General features: G+C 40.5%; 1 protein-coding gene across 9 annotated transcripts in view; it reads right to left on the bottom strand.

Moving 5' to 3' along the window:
• The window catches only part of CYRIA (CYFIP related Rac1 interactor A), a 75,719-nt gene extending 57,637 nt beyond the window's left edge, over positions 1-18,082 (bottom strand). For 5 of the 9 annotated variants that reach the window (XM_074947580.1, XM_074947591.1, XM_074947587.1 and 2 more), the window contains exon 1: positions 17,974-18,082. The gene's annotated coding sequence lies outside the window, so the exon portion shown is untranslated. Of the gene's footprint in view, positions 1-9,533; positions 9,555-17,973 lie in introns of those variants that run through there. The other 4 variants (XM_074947585.1, XM_074947588.1, XM_074947581.1 and 1 more) reach the window with 3 other exon arrangements.

The following is an 18,082-nucleotide window of genomic DNA, read 5'->3' as shown; positions in this document are numbered from 1 at the left end:
GATTTACATGGGTGGCCTTGGCTGTCATTCAGGATGCAGTTTGTAGTGACTACCTCTTGACCGCTGAGGTTGCAAATGGCACAGAATGCTGGCTTCAAGTCACCCCGGCTAAGCCAAATTCGACATCATCCGCCACTTGGTTATAATATGCCTCGCAATTGTGGAGTGCAAGGTGTTAAATTTTCGCTTCAGCTGATTCTGAGTGTACTTATCACCATGCTGCCAAGCTGCGGCCTTCAATTTAATTATCTAGAAGGCCTCCTCCAATAGCCATAGTCGGCATGCTGGATGCCTATAGCCAATCGTTTGAGAAGTCTAAAGATAAACCGGTCATAGCTTACCCCACAGCATCAATGGGAAGTTTGTGAATCACAATTTCCTGAAAAGTGTGATTTTAATACTCTTGAGTGGGGGTTGCTGCAATTCTATTTCTGGAGACATTGCTTTCCAGAAGCAACAATTCTGAAAATTAACCAGGGACACGGCAGACAGTATCTTTTTGAGTTTCCAGGTATATCACAGGGGTACTCAGCAGCTCCTTTTTACATTTTGTTAAAAGTGTTATTAGAGGTTTGCTATATTTTGTTAGATAATAAAAGTTAAAGGTCCTGATCCTCAGCGAGTGTATATCAATCCACATATTGCAGTGATCAAAGGCAACAGTCTCTCTACACTTTTGGCACTTTGGGGAATATCTGGAATTTTAAGTACATCTTCGATCCTAGAAGCCTGGAAATTCTCAGTCTCTGTTTAATAATAAAAATAACTAGTGTGCCCACCTCTATTGTATCTGAGCATCTGACTCCACATTCTAATCACCTTGGATTGCTTCCAATACCAGAAGAGACTCTGGGCCAAATCGTCAGTTGCTGTAAATTGGCATAGGTCCACTAGCTTCAATGAAGATACACCAATACAGAGCAGCTGACCGTATGGCCTTCCATTGCCACTCATTAGGATGGCTGGTTGTTATGTGGGAATCTGGAGTGGACACTTGATCTCTTTGAGAAGCTAATGAGAATGTAAAATAAAATAACCAATTTTTAGGAGGTTGTACGTTTGCTACTGTTTATGAATAATGGGGCGGGGGTGACATCTACTTATGTTTTCACTTGTTTCAAAAACAGATTAGTAGATGTAGACGATAGCAGTTAGTTCAGACTAGATAATCCTCTTTGTTTGTTAATATCAATTTGTTAAAGAACGTTTTTCCCCCTAAAGAAAAGGCACCAACCTCAAGATTTTTAAGATTTTAATTTCATAGTTAATACAATAGTTTCCCCTCAATTGTGATTAAAAGAAACAAAACAATGGCTCTTTAATCACCAGTGGTGTGATTTTCCAGTGGTTTACATAAATGCCTACACAAGGTACAAAGTGGGTATCAAATGCTGCCTATTTCAGAGACACTCAGACTAAGTGAGAGGCTCTTCAATGCATCTCCTGCGGCTATTTGCAGCATGTGATATTCAAACTCTGGGTGATTTTATTAACCGATCAGGATGCTTTTACTATGTTATTAACCAATTGTAAGTGATTAAAATAATAATACTTGGTCAATCATTTTACTGTGAGAATTTTTATTATATATATAATTATACACACACTAAATATTTCCTGTCATATTGTTTAAACATGACTATATACTACTAAAGTAAATGAAACAATGAATTCACACTACTATAGCTCTTTTGGGTAATGTTGATCATTAATTTGGCTCCTGAACCACAGAGGTCTGAGTATCATTGGCCTAGTCAAAAAAAAAAAAAAACATGCTTTAACCCACTTTGCATAAGTGTAAAGGATTACACAGGGTTGCAAGGCAACAAAGAATCTGGTCCCCACTGTGCAATGTATGTGCAATTTTTTGACAGTATACAAATATTCACACAATGGAAGGATTTTCTACAGCTGCCAATCTACAATCCCAGCTTTTTGCTACATATTTTCAAATTGCTGGTCTATTTTAGCTTAAAGTAGCCAAAACAACAATGCTATTGACAAAACTATGGTATGCTGTAAAATCCAAGTGATTCTTGAGTGATTGTGTGTCTAGTCACTGACACAGGATGGGAGAATACTCTGGAAAGCTTTTCTTCTCAGCCCCAGGAGAAATGTTTCTGCAAGGTTTAGAAATGGGTTGGTGAAAGAGCTGGAATTTACCTCCCACCCTCTTTACACCCAGCTCCCCATCAGAATCCTCTCTCATCAAGGGAAAGAAAGAACAATTGGGGCCTCAGTTCAAAGTTGTTTAACAAAAAACAAAAAAATTCATCAGAACAACAAAATATAATTTCAATTCTGCAGATGTTCATTGAAGATGTTACTATCAAATATTCCCAGGAAGAATTAAAGCTGTTCTTCACTTTACCAGTAATATGGCCTTTCTATTTTTTAAAAAAATTGTTAAGAACTGAGATGCACAAAACCTGGGGGGGGAAGGGGAGTATAAAAAGACCTCAGATCTGAGTTACTTTAGACATTTTTACCAAAGTAGAAACATGAAATAGAATACAGCAAGCAATGTAACAGAATAAACTTCCTAAAGCGATTTTTAAAACATGCATTTTTTGCCTTGTGATTCTCTCCAGTGCAAGTCATATGGTAGCGTTTTTCTCCTTTTATGGTCAAAAGAATAGAAGGAAGTCAGCACCACTACAAGAGCTGCTCCCTTCAGCACCGACATATGAAAAAGGATGTTGTGAGCTGCTCTCCTATTCACTCATCCCTATCTCAGTGGGAAAAAAAAAAGTGCATACACTGAAAGCACAAACGTAGAACACAAAAATCAACATTTTTGCTAATACATACGCAGTTACTTGTCACAAAATATATCATGGTTTCTGGGCTACACTTTAAAGACTATATTAAGAACTAAACGATGCAGGACATTTATTTGTATTTGCTTACCTAACATTCCCTTCTTGTATTAATGCCATTTGCCATATCACTAGTATATGAATTTATGTTTTGGAGTCAAATGTACTGACAATGATTCAGAACTGCAAGTAAAATACAAAACTGTGTAATACAGTATTTACTAGGCTACATTCCTATATGTGTTCTATAATGTTTTGGTGTCTACCTCCACATCCTCTTGTTGAACAAATGCAGCTCAACAAAAAAGGACCAGAAAAGAGACTAATAATGCAAGTTACAAAACTTTGGCCTTCTAGAAAACACTGTCAACCTCTTAAGGCTCCAAACTGTAGAAAGGTAAATGCCATTCCACATTGTTGTAGCATGCCTTCAATGAGTGTTGTTGTTCTGCATTATTAACAAGACAAAGTTCAGTTTGGGGCCTCGGTAACTCAAACAACAATTAGGAAGCCTGGCCCAACTCATAAGATGATGCGCCTGACATGCACACATTTGCATAACTACAGCTGCTTATACAGATTACTTCTAGGTCCAACCTAGTCACCAGCCCCATAGGATGTCAGCTGCAGACTCAGATCCAAAAATCCACCTGTTGTCACTCAGCTATTTTCACTTAATATTGTAACTAAGCTGTCTCTGCTTTCTTGGGCACTGATGCAGCAAACAAAGTTAATCAAGTGTAAGTGTTTGCAGGATCACAGGCCAAGTTAAGAACATGTGTAAGCATTTGAAATAACAGCCTTAAAACTAACTGAAAGAAATGCAAACTTTTAACAAGGGACACTGTTGGGTCAAATACGATTCAAAATGCAGGGTTATGTGACCATTTTTAAACAACTTGGTTTTGGGTTTTTCTGCGAGCCTATCACTGCTAGTACATGAGAACCTAAAAGTGAAATTTGTTAGAAAACTTACTAGTCTAATTTTTATAGCCATAGGATTTGCTCTCTGCATTTAGCAGCATAAATAGTGACAAATGTTTTTAATTTTGTTTTCATAATCAAATATTATTTCAAACATAAGCAAGGAATATGCTTCTTAAAATGTGAATTTTAACCTGACAGTAACCCTTTGATTTATAAATAAAACAGATCATACTGAATAACTGCTTTCACAAAAGTATAAACATTTACCACAATTGTGGTGACTGCAAGGACTTGGCAGCCCACAGCGTTCTTCAGTAGCAGAACAAAAGGAATTTTTTTAGGTAGATTTACTTTAAGTTCAGTAAAAGACCTGTGCAACTATCTATGACATAATGAACAAATAAATAGTCCAATCCCAACCATGCTTGTCAAAATGTAACTAATTGGTTTTACATCCATTATATTAATGGATAAGCAACTAGACACACACCTAAAACCTTTATGATCTGTTCACAAAACCTATACAATTAAAAGGAAAATATTCAAACCATGAGCCTCTCTACTCATAGAAAATTTAATCAAACAATATAGCCTAAACTCACCTCAAGATCTGAAATCAACCAACATAAATGATTAAAAGCACACAACAGAAAATTTTTTTTAAAAAAGAGGTAATATTTGATGCAAAAATATAAAGGAAAAAGATAAAGAACCTCAAGACATATACCATATAGACACTAATCTGTTCAATACTGATCACACTAACAGGGGTTCTCAAATGGACTACCTTTGAGAGAGTCTCATGGACCCCGTTTTCCCAATATCCCAGTCCTGATCTTATTTGTAATCACTAACTGTCCTTGTGGTAATTATGATTGTTTAAATGGAAATGTAACATTAGGAAAGTATTTAGATATTGTTTACTGTGTTTGCTATGTTTGTTATTTTGTCCTTTTATTGGAGGGAAGTCACACTTTTTCCCCTTGCTACGTGCAACTATTTCTCTCCCAACTCATTGATTCTTCCTCCACTCCCTTGCAATACTAACCTGCCACACCCAGAACTATGTGCAGGAAGAAGGGGACTGCCACAAGAGAGTTATGTAGTGGTAGGGGTTGTTCCTGTCTCACTGAGAGCTCCTGAGACAATTGGTAGCTCCATTCTAGCTGGTAGATGACAGTTTCTGTCCCTGAAGCCTTGTCTACACTACAGAATTTCATACACACTCTCCAGCACAGATACAGTTGCACTGGTGATAGCAGCAGTACCAGCACTAGAGTAGATAGCATCTGACATTTTCAGTACCATGTTGTGAAACCCAACTCTGAGACAGTGCTGAAAATGCCTAAAGCATGGTCTATACTAGAGCTTACATCATTGATATTAAAGATGTAATGTAGATGAACATAAAAACAGCTCCCATTTCCTCTTCTATGCAGGAGGAGCCTTGTCAAGGTTCCTCCCCCACTCTGAACGCTAGGGTACAGATGTGGGGACCTGCATGAAAACCTCCTAAGCTTATCTTTACCAGCTTAGGTCAAAAAGTTCCCCAAGATACAAAATATTCCACCCTTTGTCCTGGGATTGGCCGCTACCACCAAACAAATACTGGTTACTGGGGAAGAGCTGTTTGGAAACGTCTTTCCCCCCAAATACTTCCCAAAACCTTGCACCCCACTTCCTGGACAAGGTTTGGTAAAAAGCCTCACCAATTTGCCTAGGTGACTACAGACCCAGACCCTTGGATCTGAGAACAATGAAAAAGCATTCAGTTTTCTTACAAGAAGACTTCTAATAGAAATAGGAGTAAATAGAAGTAAAGAAATCCCCTCTGTAAAATCAGGATAGTAGATACCTTACAGGGTAATTAGATTCAAAACAGAGAGAATCCCTCTAGGCAAAACCTTAAGTTACAAAAAAGATACACAGACAGAAATAGTCATTCTATTCAGCACAATTCTTTTCTCAGCCATTTAAAGAAATCATAAGCTAACATGTACCTAGCTAGATTACTTACTAAAAGTTCTAAGACTCCATTCCTGGTCTATCCCCGGCAAAGGCAGCATAAAGACAGACACACAGACCCTTTGTTTCTCTCCCTCCTCCCAGCTTTTGAAAGTATCTTGTCTCCTCATTGGTCATTTTGGTCAGGTGCCAGCGAGGTTACCTTTAGTTTCTTAACCCTTTACAGGTGAGAGGTGCTTTCCTCTGGCCAGGAGGGATTTTAAAGGGGTTTACCCTTCCCTTTATATTTATGACAAGCCTCTACTGGAATCTGTTATGGTGGCTCTTCCCTGTTTCCAGCCGTTCCAGCCCTTCAGATCTGAAAACAAGGCTGAAGCAGCACAGAACGTCCTCTATGGAAACCACCAGCAGTCTACTCTACACCACAGTTTGAGAACTGTAGAACTACAAAATTACATAGCGATACACTAATAGAGGAAATCAAGTTACACTGAAGGAGGGGATTATCAGGCTGAAGAAGCATTAGACACTAATAGTTTCTAGAAATAATGACAACTTAGAAGAGAAACAATCCTACCAATTTCAACTTCCAGATTTTATGTAAAGGATCCAATCTAGAAACAAGCCATTTAAATAAATAATATTAAATACTATGAGAAAATCCTTCCTCCCTGTTTCCAAGTCACTGATAACTCAAAAGAAAATGATCTTGAATGCTTATGCATCAATGTTCTAACAGACCACCAAATCGCAATAGGGAAAAGGCTAACTGCCGCCTTATGCACCCTATCCATAATACATAGGAGAAAAGGTATGTGATCATGGGGGGCTTCAATTTAAATGATATATGTTGGAGGTCTCATGCTGCCAGTACCAAAATTTCTTCGGAACTTCTAAACATTACAGATTACAAATTTCCCAACTACAAAATTGTACGGCCAATATGGGGAAAAAATGTATTAGTGTAGAACTTGTCCTAACAAGGAGATGATCACAGAACAAAAAATTAATGTTCGCTTAGGTACAAGTAATCATAATTTGGTATAAATCATATTTATAATGTACAAGCAGAATGAGTCCAACCCAGTAATTAATTTTTATATTTATTTATTTATTTTGCTTTAACAGGGCCAATTTCACAAAGCTGAAAACAATCATGAGACAATTAGCTAGAAGGAAGAACAGACTCAGAACAATGTGAATGATAATTGGAATCATTTAAGAACACCTTACTAGATTCCCAAAAAGCCACAATCCAATGATTAAGGAAGAAGACTGCGCTGGTTAAAAAACCAATCTGGCTTCGAGGGGAAGTGAAGACAGCTACAAAAAAATTAAAAATAATATATAACAAAAGAAAGGGAAAGCTCATTGTTAGGAATATAAACCAGAAGTTAGAAAATTATAGAAAACTGATTATGGAAGCCAAGGGACACAAGAAGAAGTCTATGGCCAGCAGAGTTAAGGACAATAAGGAGGTTTTTAAAAAAATATGTATATTAGGAACAAGAGAAACCTGACAATAATATGGGTCCATAACAACACTACATTATTATTAATAATGCAAAAAAGGCAGATGTGTTCAGTAATTATTTCTGTTCTGTATTTGAGGGAAAAGATGATGTAGTTTCATCATACAATAAAAATACTCTTCATCCTACATCCTTCATCCTAGTACCTCTGGAGGATATTAAACAAAAGCTAATAAAGACACATATTTTTAAAATCAGCAAGTCCAGATAACTTGCATCCAAGAATTTTAAGAGAGCTAGCTGAGGAAGTCATTGGAAGAGTAATTATGATTTTCAATCAGACTTGGAACACTGGAGAAGTTCCAGAAGACGGGAAGAAAGCTAATATTGTGTCAATTTTTATAAAGGGTAAATGGGATGACCTCGGTAATTATAGGCCCATCAGCCTGACATCAATCCCAGCAAGATAATAGGACTCAATTAATAAGAATTTAAGGAGAGTAATGGAATTAACGTAATCAACATGAGCTTATGGAAAAATAGATCTTGTCTAACTTGATAACTTTTTTGATGAGATTATAAATTTGGTTGATAAAGGTTATAGTGCTGACATAATATATTCAAACTTTTGTAACGTGTGTTTCTTGGTACTGCACAGTATTTGGATTTAAAAAACAGAATGATATACAATTAACATATCACACATTAAATGGATTAAAAACTGCAAAAGTAATTCTAAACAGGAAATCATCACTGAGTGGGTGTGTTTTCAGTGGCATCCCATAGGGGTCAGTTCTTGGCCTTACAATATTTAACATTTTATCAATGACCTGAAAGAAAAAAAAACCAACCAACCAAAAACACAAAATCATCGCTGATTACACAAAAGTTGGAGTAAATAACGCGGCGGATAGGTCACTGATTCAGAGCAATATAGATCGCTTAGTAAACAGGGCACAAGCATAGAATATCAGGGTTGGAAGGGACCTCAGGAGGTCATCTAGTCCAACCCCCTGCTCAAAGCAGGACCAATCCCCAACTAAATCATCCCAGCCAGGGCTGTCTCAAGCCTGACCTTAAAAACCTCTAAGGATGGAGATTCCACCACCTCCCTAGGTAACCCATTCCAGTGTTTCACCACCCTCCTAGTGAAAAAGGTTTTCCTAATATCCAACCTAAACCTCCCTCACTGCAACTTGAGACCATTACTCCTCATTCTGTCATCAGCTACCACTGAGAACAGTCTAGATCCATCCTCTTTGGAACCCCCTTTCAGGTAGCTGAAAGCAGCTATCAAATCCCCCCTCATTCTTCTCTTCAGCAGACTAAATAATCCCAGTTCCCTCAGCCTCTCCTCATAAGTCATGTGCTCCAACCCCCTATCATTTTTGTTGCCCTCCGCTGGACTCTTTCCAATTTTTCCACAACCTTCTTGTTGTGTGGGGCCCAAAACTGGACAGAGTACTCCAGATGAGGCCTCACTAATGCCAAATAGAGGGGAAATGATCACATCCCTTGATCTGTTGGCAATGTTCCTACTTATACAGCCCAAAATGCTGTAAGCCTTCTTGGCAACAAGGGTACACTGTTGACTCATATCCAGCTTCTCGTCCACTGTAACCCCCAGGTCCTTTTCTGCAAAACTGCTGCCTAGCCACTCAGTCCCTCGTCTGTAGCAGTGCATGGGATTCTTCTGTCCTAAGTGCAGGACTCTGCACTTGTTCTTCTTGAACCTCAGATTTCTTTTGGCCCATTCCTCTAATTTGTCTAAGTCCCTCTGTATCCTACCCCTATCCTCCAGCATATCTATTACTCCTCCTAGTTTAGTGTGGGTGCAATCCACGCCATCCTCCAGATCATTAATGAAGATATTGAACAAAACTGGCCGAAGGACCAACCCTTGGGGCACTCTGCTTGATACCGGCTGCCAACTAGACATGGAATTGATCACTACTCGTTGAGCCCGACAATCTAGCCAGCTTTCTGTTCACCTTATAGTCCATTCATCCAGCCCATACTTCTTTAACTTGCTGGAAAGAATACTGTGGGAGACCATATCGAAAGCTTTGCTAAAGTCAAGGAATAACATGTCCACTGCTTTCCCTTCATCCACAGAACCAGTTATCTCGTCATAGAAGGCAATTAGATTAGTCAGGCATGACTTGCCCTTGGTGAATCCATGCTGACTGTTCCTGATCACTTTCTTCTCCTCTAAGTGCTTCAAGATTGATTCCTTGAGGACCTGCTCCATGGTTTTTCCAGGGACTGAGGTGAGGCAAACAATAAGCATTTTAACATGACTAAATGTAAGTGTACACATATAGGAACAAAGAATGTAAGCCATACTTACAGAATAGGGGAATCTATCCTGGGAAGTAGTGACTCTGAAAAAGATTTGGGAGTCATGGTGAATAATATGCTGAACATGAGCTCCCAATATGATGCTGTAGCCAAAGGAACTAATACCATCCTGGGATGCATGAACAGGAGAATCTGGAGTAGGAGTACAAAGGTTATTTTACCTCTGCATTTGGCACTAGTACAACCACAGCCAGAATAATGTGTCAAGTTCTCATGCCTATAATTCAAGAAGGATGTTGATAAATTGGAGAGGGTTCAGACACGAGCCATGAGAATGATTAAAGGATTAGAAAATATGCCTTATAGCAATTGAGCTCCTGGAGCATATCTATTTAACTTAACAAAGAGAAGGACAACAGGTAACTTGACTATAGACTATAAATATCTACATGAGAAATAAATATATAATAATGGGCTCTTCAGCCTAGCAGAGAAAGATATAATGCAATCCAATGGCTTGTAGCTGCAAGCTAGACAAATTCAGACTGGAAATAAGGTGTAAATTTTTGACAGTGAGGGTAATTAACCACTGGAACAAATTACCTAGGTTCATATTCAATTCTGTATCACTGACAATTTTTCAATCAAGATTGGATGTTTTTCTAAAAGATATGTTCTAGGAATTATTTGGGAGAAGATCTGTGGCCTATGTTATACAGGAGGTCCAACTAGATTATCACAATGGTCCCTTCTGGCCTTGGAGCTATGTAACCTGTCCTCAGACATTTCCATTGCAATCTATTATTTCAAATAAAATCCACAGAAAATTAGACCCAACAAATCCCAAATAATATATCAAAGGAAAAATTCAATCTTATTACTGTGCACACCTAGAAGACTTATAGGAACTGTTTCAACATAGTTCTGGAATCCATTTATCTCAGACAGGCTAATCACCATGCTGGGACTGCTTCAGCCCTCAAAAACAGATTCTTCTGTATTAGAAGAAATGTCAGTAAGAGATTCAAGTTACTTGATCATCATCAAAAGACTAGCCAATATCATCGGACTACACAAAACCCAGAACAGATTCTCCCTATCTTTGCACTACAGAATGGTAATCAACATATATATATATATAAAAAAAAAAAAGACGAAATCAGGAAGTGTATTTCAAGTTTCTCTTTCCCCCAAAAAGCCTTTGATTCAATCTATGCAGTGTTGTCGTAGCTGTGTTGGTCCAAGGATATCAGAGATACAAGGTGGGTGAGGCAATATATTTTATTGGACCAGTGCCAGTTGGTGAGAGAGACAAGCTTTTGAGCTTACACAGAGCTTTTCTTCAATGTGACAACCTAGATGGAACTTTGGGCTTCTGGAAAATGGAAATGATGGTGGATTAATTAGCATATTACCAATTCATTCTCTCTGAAACAAAATACTACATGTTCAAACACATGCCTTCAAGTGACACATAGGAGAAAGGACCATGGTATCAATCCAAACAGCCATGTTCAACCTACACATCAATGATTGAATTACACTGCTCAAACTGTGCTCTTACCCAGAGCTCTCACTAAAAACAAACTTCAAGGGGAAAAAAAAAAAAAGAAGTCAGTTGATATACAAATGATCTTGTCATAATATGGCCAAGTCTTGCCTTAGACTTACTGAAGCACAATGCCCCTACAAGGTAATCTAGAGAGAGAGAAAAAAATGCCATGTTTTCCACAAAAAACTCCTACTAAAAAAACCTCCAAACCATGCATTACACATAAATTTGCTTCAAAATGAAAGCATCAGGGAACTACAGTATACCATGGACCTTCTATGTCCTAAAACGCCAGTGTATGCCTACAATCCCCCCCTTAAGAACACTGAAACACCACAACAGTATAATGGATACTCCTGGGGGAATTCTGCACCAGTGTGCATGTGCAGAATTCATCTGTCCTGCATAATTTTTCCCCATAGAAAATACATTCTGCCCAAGAAGTGCTGCAGTTCCTTTCTGTCTTTTGCCCACCAGAAGTTGCTCTGGCATCGGAACAGCCAGCAGCATGAACTCAGCCAGCTGTTCTGGCACCACAGCGGCCTCTAGTTAGCAAAAGGAAAAACTGCAGCACTTCTGGGGCAGAATGTATTTTCTCTGGGCAAAAAAAATCTGTGTGCGCACAGTTGCACAGAATTCTCCCAGGAGTAGAAGTTCATCACAGCACCTTGCCCATTGAGCCAGGTTACGACAGACAGAGTGGGGCACACAGGGCTGCTGTGGGAGGTCACGGACTGGGGTTCAGAATGGCTGGGGGGGGGGGGGGAGGGGAGAACACATTGGGGCATAGGCTCAGGAGCCTGTGGGGTGACAGCTTTGAGCCAGGGGCTGAATGGGAGTGGGAGTGCAAGGTCACATGGTGAGGGGGGGCTGCAGGGACACATGGTAATAGGGGAGGAGGCTGCAGAGACCCATGGGGGTGTGGGAACAGGGGCACATGTGCCTGACTGAATGGGAGCGGCTTGGGCTCAGCCAGGGTCTGCATAGGGGAGGCTTCCCAACTCCCTCACAATCCCACCTCTCTCTCCCCCCCAAAAAACCTGTTCCATACTTCTCCCACCCCTACCCAGCAACCCTCCAGGTTCACTCCAGGCTCCTTCTCCCTCTCTCAGGTCCTCCATTACCCCTGACTCCCCCAAGCCTTTGCACTGCTTCTGACAGGTGAAGGAAATACAGTTATGTATTGTAATTTAAATTACTCAAAAGTTCTGTATTAATGTGCCTAGTAAGAAATCTGTCAAAAAAAATATTTCTAGAATCTTTTTATTTGGTCTGTATTGTTCTGAACATATTTGCTGAAAGATATTTTGAAATAAATTACCAAAATAATTGAAACCAGCATGATTATACTGTGTTATTTTGACAAATAAAATATGCAGAATTTTAAAATATATAAAAATTATATATATATAAATAAAATAATTTTTAGGTGTAGAATTCCCCCAGGAGCAAATGGAGTAGGAAGGTTTATGAATGCAAAATCTAAGGCCCAATTAGGACTCAATTGACAAGTCACCACAGAGTGCTAGAGAACTAAACCCAGGAATCTGATAAACACACTCCACAACCTATACAATCAATCATTCTCATGCCACATCAATACTGTCCTCCAGATCAAAGTAGGACACGGGTGGCCAACCTGTGGCTCCAGAACCACATGTGGCTCTTCAGAAGTTAATATGCGGCTCCTTGTACAGGCACCGACTCTGAGGCTGGAGCTACAGGTGCCAACTTCTAATGTGCCAAGGGGTGCTCAGTGCTCAACCCCTGGCTCTGCCACAGGCCCTGTCCCCACCCCACCCCTTCCTGCACCCTCCTCCGAGCCTGCCATGCCCTTGCTCCTTCCCCTTTCTGCCCCAGAGCCTCCTGCATGCCATGAAACAGCTGATCGGGAGGGAGGGAGGGGGAGGCGCTGATTGGCAGGGCTATCAGTGGGTGGGAGTTTCTAGGAGCAGGGTGGGGGGGAGGGGAGAGTTGATGAGAGGCTGCTGACATATTACTGTGGCTCTTTGGCAATGTACATTGGTAAATTCTGGCTCCTTCTCAGGCTCAGGTTGGCCACCCCTGAAGGAGGAATACATTCACAAACTGAGCCAATATTTATTCCCACAATAAAGTGCCACAACAAACAGGATTGCTGATAGTTTTGGGTAGAATGGCCTACAATACTAGCAGAATCGTACCGTAGACCAGTGGTTCTCAAACTTTCTTTTTGGCAGACCACTTGAAAATTTCTGAGGGTCTCAGCAGACCACTTAATGATCTTTCCAAATGTCGTTTGTACCACCAGTTAACTGTTGTAAGCACTTTGGATAAAAGCTTTTATATATATATATATATATATATATATATATATATATATATATATATATATATATATATATAAAAAAACACCTTTAACATTTTTTGGTCTACAAATAAAAGTGCACAACTCATATTTTAATATCAGTAATCTTATCTTTCTAATGAGATAGATGTGCCCTCTCTCCCCCGCTGAGGCAGCCCCCAAGCTGGGACTGGGAAGGAGGCGGGGTCTCTCCCTCTCCCCCGTGCTGCGTCAGCTCCAAGCTGGGGCTAGGAAGGATGGGGTCTCTCCCTCTTCCCCCCTCCCACACCGCAGCAGCCTTTGAGCTGGGGCTGGGAAGGAGGGGGTCTCTCCCCTGCCACGGCAGCCACAGAGCTGAGGCTGGGAAGGAGGGCTGTCTCTCCCCGGCAGCCACAGCCCTGCAGCTGGGGAAAGTCGCCTCTTTCTCTGGCCGCCGCAGCCCTACACATCCCACATTCCCTCCATCCCCTCTTCTCACCCCACTGCCCCCTCCCACCTACCCCTTATTCCCCCCAGGGCCACCACCTCCCCTTACATGTGCTTCTTCTCCAGGGTTCAGGCCTCTAATTAGTGGAGCCACACCTGCATGGCTCCACTAATTAGGTGGGTGGCCCTTCATTCTTCTGTGTGCGACTGCCCAGGCGAGCACCTTAGAGGGAACTATCTGCGGACTACCTGAATGGAGCTCATGGACCACAGTTTGAGAATCCCTGCCATAGACAATTGCACACACACAAAAAGGAATCTCTCAAACATCTAGGGCTCAACCTGGCAAAGATTTATTGTGCATTTCACTTCAAGCACAGTGACTATTCCTATTGACTAAGGCCCCTAATCCTGCAAGCTGATTTGCATGGAGACACACAGAACTATAAACTAGGAGAGCGAACAAACAGTGAAATCCCAGAGAAATGACTGTAATCAATATAACTCAGGAGCTAAGTTAGATAATCATACCTCAGCAGTTTCTAAAGTGCTTTACTGATTTGTATATTATTAAAGCAGTTTGTGAAATAAAACTGATTATTCATATGAATCTCACTGGGATTGACTGATATTTATTTAGGCTAAAATAAAAATTACCCCTGTTTTGGCCATTTCTAGAACTCAAAATTAACAAAACTTTACAAACAGTTAAAAACACCTGAACTGAGTATGAGTGTCCCCATAGTCAATCAGATATGGCCCCGAAAAAACTGTCCTATGTAAATAAATCATTTGTATTGTGGTAACATCAAAAAACTCCAGTTAGGATTAAGCACTATACAAACATATAGAAAAATAAAAGCATGCTCTCCATTTTCACTGAAATGGAGGTCACTCAGTGGCTCGCAGTATTATGTCCTTCACCCTTTTCTATGGAAACTATTGTCTATCATAGTTTGAATTTTATAACTACAAATAAAAACCCAATAGCCTGCACCATACGTATAATTTCAGAGAAATTCCATTTTACCCCATTTTTCCTTAGCTTTTGGACTAGTTCAGTATAGAATATTTTAACTCACCCATTTCAAATTATTTTCTCTATTCACCATACCCAGGAATAAGAGTAAAACGGAATGAGTTTCATGAAATTTACTACTAGCAGAGTGTTAACAACGGGCCAAAACCATGACATGCAGTGAAGTCAGTAGAACTACATACATACATAGCACTAGCAGGCTCTGGCCCCCAAATCCCCATATATTTACTACATGTTTTATTGTCCACTTGGGACATTAAAGTTAAGGGTTAACATTAGCATAATAAATTTATTTTCAGGATTTTAGTATCAGATCATCAGAATTACAGCTAAATAATCTGATTAAGTTGTGAAAAGTGAAATCTTGTGATTTTGAATATTGCAAAACAGAAAAATATTAATTAGCAAATGAATGATCAAACTTTATGTATGTAGCAGAAAGGGAGTTTCTGAATGTAGTCTTAAAACGGTTTTAAGGAAGGCCACTAGCATTTTGCATCATGCCCAACACAAACAAATTAAATTAAAAGCTATTATTACAGGATATTCAGATATACATATAAATGTGACTGATAGGAGAGGACTAACCAGTCTGAAGTTATTCGTACATAAGCAAAAAAGGATTTCTATTTTAAGGTGGAAATTTTCATTCTAGTCTAAATGATTTTCACTGTTTAGCCCAGATACTTTGGAGATGTATTTTTAAACACTAATTTTAAACAACATGTTTTTTTGGGCCTGACAAAAGCAGAGCATATAAAGCAGTGTTATGAAGACATTCTAAACCTCAGTACACTGACCATAAAGAATCTCCCCAGCACTATGACAATTACAGCTACTCTGATGGCCATTACAGTGTCAATATTTGCCAACGGTTACTACGCAATCGTATCCAACTAATCCAACATCACTACAGTTTCCCCCTATGCGTTACCTTTATTTTTTCTTTTGACTAACAAGTACTGACTTTTTAATGGCTTCTAATGTTTCCATTTTTTTTTTTTTTAAATTGAGGGTGGAAGGAAACAGGAATTCAAGAGTTACTACATAAAGGATACAAGAGGGTAGCATAAAAGGAAGTTAAAATATGAAGTACTCAGAATGCAAAGAAATTAATGAGCAATCCTAAAACTCTTAGATATCGTTAGCTGCATTTAGGTACAATCTTATAAACCAGATGTGCTGCAGTAGTTAGGCAAAAATGTAATGTTTGGAAGAATTTTAGCCTTAACTGTTAGTTTCCACTTTTGTGGGTTTAAATCAAGCTCTTAATGTTACTCTCACGTAATCTGTAATTTTCTTTTATGCCCACGAACAAATTACAGTATAGCCTTGGGAGGGTTAAGAAATTCCTGGTCTCTACAGGGTTTCATAGTTTTATTTATTTAAACTAAACATATGGGGAGTTAGGAAAGAAACTTTGTCAGCACACAGAAATCATGTCTAAGAGAAAAATGACAAAACTGCTGGTGTACAAGTATTCTCTATACTTTACCAAAAAGGAAAATTTAATAACATCACACCTTACAGAACAGGCAAGGAATTAGCTTTATTTTTCTCCAGTCTTATGTGACAAATGCATTTCATTCCTCCAGGTAGGAGCTCACAGTGAAAATGAGGTTTAGATTATTATACATTTCTAACTAAGCAGATGGAGAGATGCTGGGAGAAGGGAAGGGGGAAAATAAAATAATAAAAATAATAAAAAAAACAGGACAACACAAAAATAAAAAAGGGAAAAAAGCGCAAAGTGAAAGTCTTTCTAGTGCTTTATGGAACATACACACAATGTCAATACATAAAACAGGAATGCTGAGAGCTTAGCATATTGAAAGCCAGATCAATAAAATAAAAGGAAGACTGCCTTAAAGCTAAATTAGAAAAATGAGTAAAATCAAGTGTGGTATCAGTTCAACATCAGATACATCACAATATGGAGAGGTGTTTAGGGATTCAACCAGGAGGGTGGAGTCAATGTTACAGAAGTCTTTTCCACCCATCCTCATAACTAACTTCAGTATTTTCATGTTTAGTCTAGGAAAAGCCTTCTCAAGACACTTTACAGTCAGATGTCACAGCAGCTACAAGAAAAAGTTTTTTTCAGTATAACCTAAGAATGAATTAAAACCAGTAGTTGTACCAGAATGGAGTGTACTACCGGTATAAGAGGCAGTTTTTGGTTTAGTTTACGTTACTTGGAAAGAGGTTTAAGCTAAAAAAAGAAAAGCACCCTTATACCAGAATAGGAATGTCCTCATAGGGCTTAGACAGATAACTATCCCAATGTAACTGGTAAAACTTTCCTGCATTGGTGAGGCCTGAGCAGTCTCAATGATCACAGGGGGACAATAAAAACAAAGTACAGTTTGTTTTTAAAAGAAAAGAGAGTGAATGGAGTCTCAGCTTGGTACTGCCTCGCCTTATTTATAGGCAAATGGTGAGTTCAAAGCCTAAAATACATTTTGCAGTGTGCTGGATGCACAAACTACAATAAAGAGGGGAAAGGACACCAACACAGAGCCCAGTGGACATGAAGGACCCACTCCTTCAACCACCCAAATACGTGTGCGTTATTCCCCCCCGCCCCCCACTTCTGCTTGCCTCATCCACCTGCTATAGTTTGAAATAAACGTGCCCACGCTTTGGGGATGTGACTGCCCACCTATTTGCTTAAGTGTCTGTGCAATGCTAGCCCCGCAGGTGCTCCAGGAGAGCAGACCAGGCCCTGCGGCCCCTGCGTACGCGGGGAGGGGGAGCAGACTGGGCCCTGCAGCCCCCCGCCCCACCCCGAATGTACCGGGGGCAAAGACACGGGTTAGCCCCGCATTCCCCACCCAGAGCCCAGTGAAGTGGAGGGGGAGGGTAGCAGCCCAGTACGCTGGTTGCCACCCGCCTCCACAGCGAATGAGGTGGGGGGAAAGCCCGGAGCCAGCAGGACCCCCACCTCATTCGGAGGGGTGGGGGCAGCTCGTGGCGGGGGCAGCTCGCAGGGAAGAGCGCAGCCGTAGCCTGGTCGGCGCCCACATGTCCCAGCGCCCATCCGCACGGTCTCCCGGGGCAACGCAAGCGGCGACGCGGGCCCAAGGCCACCTCTCCCCGCGCGGGACGCAGGGACCTCGCCCGGACGCCGCCCCCTCACCCCTTACCTGAGCCGCGGTGCTCCGCCGGCAGCAGGGACCCGCACCAACGCCTCCCCCGCGCGCGACAGCAGCCCCAGCGCCCGCCCAGCCAAGGGGGCGCGGCACACACTGCTCC

The sequence above is a fragment of the Natator depressus genome, chromosome 3 (assembly GCF_965152275.1).
Source record: "Natator depressus isolate rNatDep1 chromosome 3, rNatDep2.hap1, whole genome shotgun sequence".
Classification (NCBI taxonomy): domain Eukaryota; kingdom Metazoa; phylum Chordata; order Testudines; family Cheloniidae; genus Natator; species Natator depressus.
This window is presented reverse-complemented; position numbering and strand designations above follow the sequence as displayed.